This window comes from Belonocnema kinseyi, chromosome 6 (assembly GCF_010883055.1).
Source record: "Belonocnema kinseyi isolate 2016_QV_RU_SX_M_011 chromosome 6, B_treatae_v1, whole genome shotgun sequence".
NCBI classification, from domain to species: domain Eukaryota; kingdom Metazoa; phylum Arthropoda; class Insecta; order Hymenoptera; family Cynipidae; genus Belonocnema; species Belonocnema kinseyi.
Genome location: NC_046662.1, coordinates 49,962,620 through 49,975,640, shown reverse-complemented (window position 1 = coordinate 49,975,640; position 13,021 = coordinate 49,962,620). Strand labels below are relative to the sequence as shown.

At 31.5% G+C, this 13,021-nt stretch overlaps 1 protein-coding gene across 4 annotated transcripts in view; it reads right to left on the bottom strand.

The window, feature by feature from the left end:
• LOC117175707 (U4/U6 small nuclear ribonucleoprotein Prp4) overlaps window positions 1-13,021 on the bottom strand; it is an 82,691-nt gene that overhangs the window by 67,978 nt on the left and 1,692 nt on the right. The window contains exons 2-3 of one of the 4 annotated variants that reach the window (XR_004467487.1): window positions 8,272-8,585; window positions 5,821-6,121 (exon numbers count right to left, since the gene is read on the bottom strand). The exons of 1 other annotated variant lie outside the window; for it this stretch is intronic. The gene's annotated coding sequence lies outside the window, so the exon portion shown is untranslated. Of the gene's footprint in view, window positions 1-5,820; window positions 6,122-8,271; window positions 8,586-13,021 lie in introns of those variants that run through there. 2 more of the 4 variants (XR_004467488.1, XR_004467489.1) reach the window with 2 other exon arrangements.

The following is a 13,021-nucleotide window of genomic DNA, read 5'->3' as shown; positions in this document are numbered from 1 at the left end:
TTCGAATTCTTTTTAAAAGTTTTGGAATATTTCTAATCCCTTTAAAACTCTTATAATTAAGAAATATCTTTTAAACTGAATCGAATCGTTTGTAAAATTACCCTCAGAAAGCTTCACACTTTTTGGTCGAAAATCTTAAAAAAATTGTCTTGAAATTTTTTTAAATCTTTGATAGCTTCCAAACTTTTTATTCAAAATTTATAAAAAATATACCTTCTTTCAAAATGGACTTAACATATTCATGCAAACTCCTGTTACAAAAAAAGAAAAACAAGAATCCATCGACTAAATTTGGACCACAACCTTTGGTCGTTGGATTCTTTTTTTTTGTAACAAGAGTTTGTATCAATTAGATTGTTGAGCGTTGAATGAGATTTTTAATTTGGATTTTTATCTAATTCTAATATCTCAAATTTTTCTCGAAATATTCGACATTTTTAAAATATCTTTGGAATTGAGAATGTTTACCTCAAAGCCTACAGAGCTTTAAGAAACTTAATCTTTAACGCGAATCGAGTAAAATGATTTCTGTTGTTATAAAATATATTTTGTTATTAAAATCTTTGAGGCGAATTTTCCAGAAAGAATTGTAGCTAGGTTCCTTAAATGTTTATTTTTTTTGCTAGTTTTGTTACAAGTCATATAACAGAAATTGTCAGAAAAAATGAATACAATTTACAAACAAATTTGAAAAAAAGGGGTTTTTAAAAATATTTCAAGAAAAAATTTGTTGAGTTTCTCAACCTTTCAGTGTTTTTGTAAATTTTGTAAATTTGTAATTTTTCCAAGGATGCAAGCTCCAAAGATAAGAGCAATTCAAAGAAACGAGCGTCCCGAATCCAAAGGATCGAGCGGAAGTTTTTCCCCTCTGCTTCCGTTGGTTTGTGCGTGTCTTGTCGCGCATTATCACCGAAATTTAAAGCTTGCATGAGTGGGAGATCCTTTCATGCTCGCATTTTTGCGAGCATAAAGGATAACAAGCATAACAAGCTAAAGCTTGTTCCTCATGGGTAGATTAGCGAAATCCAACAGAATTTTTTCTTGAAAATTTGTTATCAAGGTTAAAAGAACATAACACCTTTTCTAAAAACAAATATGATAAAAATCTAACAGAGTATTAAACATTTTCGAATTAATCTGCCTTTTCTCGAAAAGTCAAGCTTAAATTTTCCTTACCTAAAGTAATTCCACATCTTTGTATTCAGATTTAAATTCTCTCGCATACCTGCTGAGCCCGAGGACCGGATTCACCGTCATAGTCTTATACAAGTGATCTATGAATATCTCGTCTATTCCTTCCAAACATTTATCTACCTCTTACACCCATTGATTGTAAATTTTGTTCCTAGCTTTATCTCATATCAATATGTGTCCCATATCTTCGTTCTGTTCTCAACAGAATCTACAGTCTACGTTTTTATACCCTTTATTTCCTGCTTTTCCGTTTCCAGAACGTAATCTTGTCCATTCCATATGGTCCTCACAATCAATTCCCTTATCTTCCAGTAACCTTACCCTCCCTCTGGAATGTTCTATCTTCTGTAAATAACACAACAAAAAGAATCTTCGAATTCAAGCCGATCATTCCGTATTTCCTTATCTCTCATCACTTCAATGCCAGTTTTTAGTTTTTCTATAAACTCATCTTCCCCCCCGCTTCTCCCTACAAAATTTAAAATTTCTGGTTCTCCTAATTCTGCAAAAGCCGTTTTTAAGCTTTGACTCTACCCAGAAGGGTTATTCTTGATCGACCTATGTTCGAATCACTTCTATTTGATTCTGTTCTCCAAATATATCCATGTGTATTATTATCAATTCCCAGTACCATTTTAAAAAAAACCTAGGTTGAACTTTCTCCATTTCCTCTGTATTCTCCCATCACCAATTCTCGACTCCATACAGTCCTCCTGATTTCGCAAGTATATCCATTAGGTAAAGCCTTATTCTTAAACCACCTATATTGGTGCTGGTCATCACTCCCCAAGCATTATTAGTCGCTTTCTGTATTTCTCCCACCATGATTTTGATATTTTTGCCGTAGATCCCCGATGACGAAAACCAGAAACCTAGATAATTTTAGTGATCCACTACGTCAATTTTTTGCCCTGCAATACTTCAATTATATTCTTTTCCTTTCCTTATTTCTAAAGAATAAATCTCATCCATGTCACCAATAAAAATATTACACAGAGTAGGGCTTCAGGGTACACTCCTGCCTTACCTTCTACCTGTTACAGTCTTTCTAAATAAAATTTGTCTGTCTACCATATCAAATGCCCCTTTAAAGTCTGTAAATGCTACCTATAATTTACCACTTTTTCTTTTAATCTTGTTATTAATCAAAACATTTAAAGCAAAAATATATGGTCTCTTGTTGATCTCTTACTTCTGAACTCCGCTTGGCTTTCTTTATAGATGCCTTATTTTTCTAGCCACCTCCTGATACCTTCGTCCTTTTTTGAGGCCGAAATTGTATAACCTGTGTCTGATAGCGATACTCCTCTGTCATTTTCCGTATCATATTCATTCCCTCCTTTAAATATTGAGGCTATGTTTTCATTTTCCCTACCCTTGTTTTCAAATCGTTTCTTTTTTCCTATATTTCTAGTCATTCCGACTCTTTATGCTGCTTCCCCAACGTATTCTTTAAATCTTGTCCACCTTTCTTGCCACGCTTCCGGCCTCTTAGTTTCGTCTCACAGTTTCAGTATTTACTTCTCGAATCTTTTTTCCTTACTTTCGTCTCATATAAATCATTATAGTACTTCCCGCCTGTCCTGTTTCTTTTGTGCTATACTGGTATCTGGTCACTTACCTCCAAAGTGAATGTTACTGTAAGATTATCTGATTCGATTCACGCTTCTACACTGATTTCACTAACAGAAAATTCTTCATCGTTTGTCAAACTAACTATGTAATCGAGAACCGATCCTCTGTCACCACAGATATGCGTCAATTTGCCATCTCTGTCGCTCTGATTCTCCTATTTAGAATTTGTAGCCCCTGATTATAGCAAAATTCTAATAATTTCGTTTCTACCGTATTGATTAATTTATCCTTTGATTTTGTATCTTTTTACAATATGTTGGCTTGAAACTTCTCTAATTGATGTATACCCTCATCTCTGTCTATATTTCTCAATCCCTGCACTTCCCATATTCTCGCATTCAAATTATCCGCTACAATGAGAGACTCCCCCAGCTCCGTCCTTCTTCTATCTTATTTTTTAAAGTCTTTTGTACATTTTTAATGCCGACGTTGTTATACAATGCCATTATTTTTCCTTTTTTCCCATTCGCTATTAATAATTTAGTCTCTAATATTTAATCATAGTCCCATTCACTCACTCACTCCTTCACTTCATATTTTTCTTAGGCCAACCAAGAGCCCTCCCTTATCCCTACGTTTTTCGTATCCCTCTCCGCTGGTTTTACATACTACAACATCGTTAGAATTCAATGTACTTTTGAAATATTTCCAAGAAGGTGCTTCTAACCAAGTGTCTTGAAAAATCACTAAGTCATAGTTCCTGCGAAAATCCCACGTCTTCCAAATATTTCTGGAGCCTGCAATGTTGCATTAAACTGCTTTAGTGCGTACTACCTTCACGAAATCGGCAGATATCTATTTCTTCTTTCTTCTTGTACCAAATGTATTTATTCTTCCCTATGGTTCATTTTATGTAGTCGCTACTTGCTAGTAAGCCATTCTCTCGTGCCCTTGTCACCTCACTCTCTATCCATTCTAATACATGGGTTTCTCGTCGCGTCAAATCATCTTTAATTTAGAGTACCCCCTACTTATTACTCTGAGCTCATTGCTTACAATTACCACTCCGATTAATCCACATAGCGTATCTTGTATCCTTCTCTTTGCTTTTCACCAACTACTCGCTCCGAGTCATTGTATCAGAACCCAATTTTTCATATCTTGTGTTTCTCTCATTTCGTACTCAATTTCTCCGTTGATTGGCCACTTTCACTTTTCCTGCTGCTCCTTTCTAGGTTCTAGGTTGTTCCTGTTTTCCCTATCTTCGTTGTGAGTATTTATAGTATTTATTCCGTTGCTTCAATCAATGGTCACTGATATTTATTTTTAAAGCTGTTCAAGATGGTATTCCAATTCCATTATCCTATCTTTCAATACGATATTCTCCTCTCGACACTCTGCTTCTGATTTCACTAACAGAAAATTCTTCATCGTTTGTCAAACTAACTATGTAATCGAGAACCGATCCTCTGTCACCACAGATATGCGTCAATTTGCCATCTCTGTCGCTCTGATTCTCCTATTTAGAATTTGTAGCCCCTGATTATAGCAAAATTCTAAAAATTTCGTTTCTACCGTATTGATTAATTTATCCTTTGATAGATTGATTTGAGTATTTATTCCGTTGCTTCAATCAATGGTCACTGATATTTATTTTTAAAGCTGTTCAAGATGGTATTCCAATTCCATTATCCTATCTTTCAATCCTCTCGACACTCTGCTTCTCCCTTCCTGGATTTTACTAGAGCTGTTAATGCGGCTGCGTTCTGTTTTTCAATCTTTTTCAGATCTTTCAATTTCCGCTCAGTTTTTTTAATATATCCCGCAATTCTATTCTTTTTCCGGGGAATTATTCCTGTGTTTCTCCTTGCTACCTGTTTGCCCGCAATTTTCCTTTTTTGTCTTGAAATCGGCCTGCTTCTTTTTATGATCTGATTGAGCTTCCAGTGGATCCCCCGTATAAGTATTTCTCCTGTCTACTTCTTCTGTTGGAATAACTTTATTTATTGACTCTATTCCCTACCTTCTCTTGTACTATTTTCTCTCTTTTTTTAAACATTTGTGATTTGAAACCCTCCTTAATTACTGATCCGCACTCGTTTCCAACAAAAAAAAAATTATTTTTCCCCACATTTAACCATTCATGGCGGCCATGTTGTCGGCGCTATGATGATCTGCTATAACCTTAATTTTCAGGTCGCCTATTTTGTTGACACTTGAAGTATTTTTGTGGAAAATCATTTCTTAGAATTGGAACCACGCATTTAAAATTTACTTTTCTGTTAGAAATTATTTCTGGTGTCAAGATTTATCATTTTTATTTAAAGTTTTTGCCTTGGGTTGAAAATTTGACCAAGTTTTTTAAATACGTTTTTTTTGTTTTAAAAAATAATTTTTAACTGCAAAATCTACTACTTCGTTTTTGGTTACAAATTGATATTTTTTAGTTGAAAATGCAATATTTTAATTGAAAATTGATCCTTTCTAGCAGAAAAGTTCATGATTTGGATAAACATTTGTTTATTTTGTTGAAAATCGTCCTTTTCATAGAAACTTTAATTAGTTAAGAATTCATCTATATTGTTAATAATATCATTTTTTTACTTCGAAAGTAAGGAATTTAAAACGTTAATATTAAAATAATGGACTTTAGAGAGAAATTCAAAAAATTATCTCGAAAATAACATTATTTAAAATAAACTCGCGAAATTGTATATAGACTCCGAGTTGATTGTTTGAGAAAATTCAAAATAATTGAATAGCTCCGTACTATGAAAAATAATACCTGGAAAAATATCAAGACATCAAGGAAAACCTGGAATTGTTGGAGAATATTTTTCGAAGGCTGAAGTACAGTCTGAGGCTAAAATGGTAACTTATATTGTAAATTATCTATTTCTATAATTACATTTCTTAATGATTTTTCTTTTTAATTAGAAATTGCAGAAAGAAATAGCAGGTGCTGAACATCTATTGTACCCAGACTGAAGACATGAGGCCAAATTCTTATGGTTTTAATACGGTTTCATGAAGTAAATTGAAACAAGCAGGCTTTTTTTTACATTTATTACTCACACCTTAATAATTTTTTAGTACTGGCGTATAAAAAACACATAATTTATAAGTATTTCTTATGCTTTGCTAAATCATAATCGGATTAGTAGTTGCCAATAAAACAATAAACAATAATAAACAATCGACGACTGTTTGAGTGATCTAAGCAAAAATAATTGGCTTGAAAAGTACAGTGAGAAATAATGGTTGTAAGTTTATTTCTTGGTTGTCCCGTTGCATTTCAACAATTTGAATTGATTTAAATTGTGAAAGGTCTTTTGAGAAGGTGTTATTCTTTCTAAAACATAAAAAAGAATTGTTTTTTGAAATAATTTAGATTAATTATATTTTCTTAATATGTGGGCGTCTGCATAAAAAGGGCCAGTATATAATCGAGTAAATTACTGGAATTTCTAAACCAAGGAAAGCTACTTAAGTTGCACTTGGGAACTTTTATAGTCAGAGCTTTGAAACTTTGTACTGTTCTTAGCAATATTTTACACATTAAATAACATATAAAAATACTGAATTTCAACACTGTTATATTAAGGCCATTATTTAGTTATTTATTTGAATATAAACTCAAGTACATCTATCATTGAAATAATCAATAGCATAGGTACAGATAAAATCACAATTAAAGATCAAATAATCAGGAAGATTTAAAATCTTGTAAATTAAAAATTCGCTTAATTACGGCCGCTCATCTGAAAATAAAATTTTTTGTTGTTTCCGAAAAATATACTAAATAAGTGAAAAACACTTTATTTTAAAACATATTCTTCTTAAAGGGTTCTAACAAAAGATTCCTAGACATTTTCCGATATTTTGAATATTTTTTTTTCTTATTTCTAATAATATGCATTTTTTTAAATCAGTTGTGACTTTGTGACTCCAAAGACCTAAAATATGTCTAAGAAGTCACTTTCTCGTGAAACTCCGGCAGTGAAACATTAGTCACATTGATTTGATTTGTTTTTGACTTTTATTTAATCCATTGATAGAAATTACTAATATTTCTATGTCGTCATATTCATATAAAAATAGCATCCAACACATATTACGGAAATTAAAAAAAACTTTTTAACAATAAAGAAAATCAATGCTTCAAAAGATTTCGCACTTGAGTCCAAATACCATTTTACATGTACTTTAAGCAGTCAGAAAAAAGATATTTTGGGGACAAATTCTCACTTTTCGAATTACTAAAAAAAGATTCGAAATATTTATAAATTTTCGAGCAATTTTATTGGTAACCTTTAATCTTTAATCTTTACTTTACTTTTTAATTTTGGAAAACATCGGAATACATCGGAATATATTATAATACTTCAGAATATTTAGGAATATTTTTACAGTAAATCCCAGAGATACGAGGGTGTGGTGAAAAGTTTCCGACTTGAACTAGAGATAGCGCCAGCCGGTCTAATTATTAGCTTGTATTCTATAGTACTATATCTCACTAGCTTGTATATTAATTTTAAGTCGATTGCTCTATTAGTATATATTTAAAAGCCTACTGAACAATTCACCCCGATTGTTTCTGCAAAAATGGCAAAATCAGAGAAGCACGTACTCATTAAATACTTTTATTTAAAAGGCCTAATACTACTTCAAATTAAAAAGGAAAGGATTCCAAACTGAAAGACTCCTCTCTATCATATTCGACGGTTAAACAGTGGATTTTTGAATTTAAGAAAGGCCGCAAGAGCACTTCTGACGAACCACGTTTAGGACACCCCGTTGAGGTCACAACTCCCGAAATGATAAAAAAATTCATAAAATGGTGATAGAAGACCACAGATTTAAGGTAAGTGAGATAGCTGAGGCTACTAGGATGTCAACTGAGTGTGTACACAATATTTTATATGAACATTTGGGTATGGAGAAACACTGTGCTAGGTCAATGCCACGTTTGCTAACAGTCGATAAAACAGTCGAACAACAAGTCAAACAACAGTCGAAACAATGGATTTGAGTGCGTGAACCAACCCCAAAGAAGGCAAGAACAGTTTTATCGGCCAATAAGGTTAAGGCGACTGTTTTTCGAGATCCGAAGGAATTATCTTAATTAGATTTCCTGGAAAAGGGTAAAACGATCACGAGTCAATACTACGCAGAGCTATTGCAACGCGATAACTGAAATCAACGAATTGAAGTTAGAATTGTTCCCCAACCACCATATTCACCAGATTTGGCCTCCAGCGACTATCATCTGTTCCCTAACCCCAAAAATGGCTCAGTTAAAAAATTATAGAGCAACGAGGAAGTCATCGATGCTGTAAATGTGTATTTCGAGGGACTTGACGAATCGTTCTATTAAAATGGCAGCACTGCATCAGAGCACCGTTATGAGAAATTTATTAGTCTTGCGGCAGATTGAGTTGAAAAATGAGGTAAAAATCAAAACAGGTTGTTTCTCCTTATCAGGCCAGAATTTTTACTTACATTCAGAAGGACGAGGGCAAGCTGTGGTTGGAAATGTAAGGATTGCGTGATCGGTGGGTCTTTAGGATCATCACGAGGACGGGCGTTAAAACCGGCTATCTGAGAAAATGCAATGATGCACACCAGAAGGAAGACAGTAACAGTTCTCAGGAGCACCATGTTGAACGTTGAATGATTTTGAGATGTTTTTTATATGGCCTTATACAGTCGAAATTTTCCCCTCCTTAGCTTATTGCCGGTGCGTCGCAACAATCACTATCGTAAAATATCGTTAAAGGTCTGCAATGGAGTGGAGGCATTTCCCGTTGTTCAGTCTATAAACTCAAGTACATAAATTTTATCGTGCCTTTAAACGCAGTTTTTGTTACGTCTATATACTGTGTCATACCACCAAGTAAAATGGAAAATATTTCTTCTCCTTTTTATGATGAATTTTGGTTTCAAGAGGCTTTTAAGATCTAATAAGTTAAGGTCCAATAATTAAAGTAAAAATATAATCTATCGTTTTACTTTTTTCGCGAATTATAATATATTAAACAATCATTATTTTTCATTAACTTTTGTGACTCAATTTCATATATTCTTTGAAAGTATTGAAAACGAAATTGGATTTAAATTTTCTCTTCTGTTATCTTTTACTGTTTATCTGGAACAAAAAATAATTAAAAAGTAGTTGAAGTTCGGTTTATAATGAATTCTTCTCACTCTTTTTTTTAACTTCTCACTTACTTGTTTCTCCTTGCTGTAACTTTACGTGCCGCTCATCGCAGTACAATAAAGTTCTTTTTTACTCCCGCTTTGCGGACAGATACACTCCGCTTGTTCTGCCTATTTTAGATAAATATAATTTTTCATAACTTTCAACTTTGACTGCGTTATGTGAAATGGTTTTTTCTTGCACCAAAAAAAATACGAATTATTTCATTGGCTAAAAGTCAATACTGACAAGAATAACAGCCGGGAAAAGTGGTGGGGATTCAACAAAGTCAATGATATAGGAAAAACTTTAAGTATAACATTAAATGTCTCGTATAATGTATTTTTTAAATCCAGTCTTCTCCAAAACTGAAACGGGTATTTGTATGCATTTATTTTCAGGCGAAAAATTATTCCAAGTACTGTAAAAGCTTCCGTATTAGAAGTAATTTATTTAAAAAAATATTTTTGAGCACAAATTAATTTTTAATTATAAAGTACTTTTTTGATCATTCCCGGAACAATAAATTCAGGATGTTTACTGTACCGAAATAAATTATTGTTGTGTCAAAATAATCTTTGGATACTTGTTAGAAAACAACAATTCTGGATTTTTCTGGAATATTGTAGAATTTTTCAGAAATTTCTTGAAAGAGATGGCAAGGGCAAGGACTTCTTTACAGAATTTTCCGTAAGATTAACCCGATTTCCAGATCATTCAGGGCTATAATTATGGAAAATTTCGATTTACCAATATTAATGCTGTAATTGACTTCGCCAATTGAATCGTGAATTTAAACATTTTTAAACTTGCTGCGACATAGTATTTTGCAAGTTTCGAATAAAATTTAATGGACTAACATTTTAAGTGAATTTGATTATTTTTTAAATTTCAGCGAATGAATACTTCGTGTTTTCATAATAAAATTTTACATGAAATAAAAGTCTTTACTTAAAAAAAAAATATGCGTAATAATTATTTGGTTTTATTTGCTCCCGGCATGATTGAAAAGTTTTAGTGAACATTTCATGTTTTCAAATTATTTGGTACGTACAGTAAATGTGTAAACTTGTTTTTCAATAATATCAAATCTCTGCCTAAGTCACGAGTTTGATCATTTTTTTAATTGCCGCTACAGCAAACATTTTTTTGCGATAAAATTTCAATACATAATAAAACTGTTTACTTCTGAAAAATAAATAACAATAAAAAGAATGTGGAAATTATTTATGAATTTCTTTTTCTAAAATTCGTAATCTCTTTTAAAGTTATAAGTTTAATTATTCTCAGAACTTCTGCGACTCTTTTGGCACAAATCTAATTTGTTTGCGAAAAGGGATAAGTGTTTCTAACAACAACTTTTATTGTTGGCAAAGCTGTTAACTTATGTTAGGCATGCGAATTGTTGTTAAAATTTTGTAAAGAGAAATTTTGAAAGAAACATAAAAGCCTGCATTTTTTTTATAAAATGTGTTTCATTATTTAGATTTTAGAAACGAATTTTCCAAGAAGAAATTTTGCGAAATGTTCAGCTCTTTTGTGTAACTTTTGTAGTTAGAAAAGGCGTTGTGTTCTTTTAATCTTTGAAACAATTTTCCAAAAATAAAATTTTGCTGCGTATCTCGAATTTTCAGTTTATTTTGTTACTTTTGTTAAAAGCTATATCAAAGACTGTCTAGTTAAAATCGATTAGAATGATTTCTGTTGTTAGAAAATGTGTTTTGTTATTCAAAGCATTGTAACGAATTTTCCAGAAAGAAATTTCGCTAGGTTTCTTAAATGTTTAATTTTGTTGTTAGTTTTGTCACAAGTTATATAACATAAATTGGCAAAGAAATTAATTAATCTTGCACACAAGTTTTCTAGGAAAAACTTTTGCTGGGTTTCTGGACTTTTCAGTCTTTTTATTACTTTCGTTAAGCGTTATGAATCAGAAATTTTGGAAAAGAATTAAAAAAGGAAAGCTTCCTGGATTACGCCAATCTGGAATTTTTTTGTTAGTTTTATTACAAGGTATATAAAATAAATTTTAAAAGGAGTCGAAAGGGGTGACTTTTGTTGTTACAAATGGTGTTGCGTAATTGTTATCTCCTCAACAAATTTTGGAGATACAGGCGGTATTGAAAATATAATTTTTCGTTCGTAAATTTCAGCATTATTTGCGAAAAAATAGGGAAAAAGCTCGACGTGACCATAAATTTTCTGTGCGATTATTGGTTGCTGAGATATCATCGAACAAAGACAAAAGGGTTCTTTTTTATTTAAATTTCGATATCTCAGTGAAAAATGGTTGTACCAATGTTTAAAAAAAAAAATTGTAGCTGAATAAACAAGCTATTCTGCCTATGCCATAGCTAAACTAGAAAAAATTTCAAGCTCGCTGATTTAAAAAAAAAACAGCAAAAAAATTTGTAACATTTTTTTCTCACACTACTTGTTGAACTTGCGCGAAAGAAGTAGCTCCGAAATTCTTTTTGCTAAAAGGTACTCAAAACTGGAAACCGAAAGCTTCAAAATGCTCTTTTCAAGACCTTGATATGACCATCTTTAACTGAGATACAGCATTCTAAAAAATCTGTAAAAATTCGGAATATTTTTTTGACTCTTTAACTTTTTCTATTAGTGTATATATGTTATGTTTTTGTAAACTGATATTTTTTAGGTCGAAAAATCGACTGTTTTGTAGTTAATTCGTCTTTTTGGTTTGAAAATTATCGTTTTTGTTAGAGCTTATATTTTTTATTTGGTAATTCAACTATTTTGTAGAAAATTCGTCTTTTCAACTTGATAATTCAACAATTTGGTTGATATTTTTGGTCTTTTTTGCCCAAGAATTCTTTCTTAGAAGAAAATTAAAATGTTATGGAAAATTAATTTTTTTCTTAAAAGTAATATTTTCTGGTAGAAATGTTATTTCTTTTGGTTAAAAATTCAACTGTTTGGCTGACAATTAATCTGCTTTGGTTAAGTGGATGGCGGACCATTTTGTTGAACCCTTACCTTTTCTTATTTGGGTTTAAATGTTTCCGATTTGAAATGGAAATTTTTTTTGTTTTAAATATCAAATATCCTGTTATTACTTCAACTTGTTTTTGTTGAAGATTAATCACTTTAGTTTAAAATTTATTTATGAAAATAAATTTTTTTTAATTGGATATTAATTTTTTTCAAATTCAAATTTGAAATATTCTTTTCTTTCTATTTAAAGTTGATATTTTAATTTGAAAATTCAGCGATGTAGATACAAATTTGTTTATTTTGTTTAAAATAATATTTTGGATTCAAGAAATGATTTTTTTTTTTTGGTTTCTTTGATTTCAAACATTTCTAAGCTGGATATTTTAGTCGCACTAATTTGACTCGTTTGGATATTTACAAAGAATGAAAAAACATTCACAATAGACCAGCGAAATTTCACACATGCTCCAAGTCGATTGCTTAAAAATTGCTTAAAAATTGCTCATCTGAAAATGGAGATTTTTTGTTGTTTCCGAAAGATATAATAATTTAGTGGAAAACACTTCAAACCGGAAATTATCCCCCTAAACAAATTTTTGTCCTTTCTGACTCGAAAGACCTAAAATATTTCTAAGAAGTGACTTTCATATAAACCTCCGGCAGTGAAACGTTGGTGACATTAATTTTATTTCTTTTAACGTTTTTTAAGTGTATTGACAGAAATCAATAAAATTCCTATATTGTCAAATCCACATAAACACAACATCAAACACATATTATGGAAATTAAAAAAAAACCTGTTTAGAATAAAAACTATTAATGCTTCGAACTATTTCGCACTTGAGTTCGCGTACCTTTTTATGTATACTTTAGGAACAGTCAGAAAAAAGCTATTTTGGGAAAAAATGCCAATTTTTGGAATTTCTCAAAAACAGGTTTAAAGTATCCATAAATTGTTAGGCAATTTTGGTAAAAACCTTTAAAGGGGACTATTTTTGTTAGTTCTGACGCTTTTTTAAATTTCTTTACGGATTTGGAAAACTTGAAAACCTCTGATAAGATTCAAAGATGAAATAAGTAAGTTTTACATTTAAA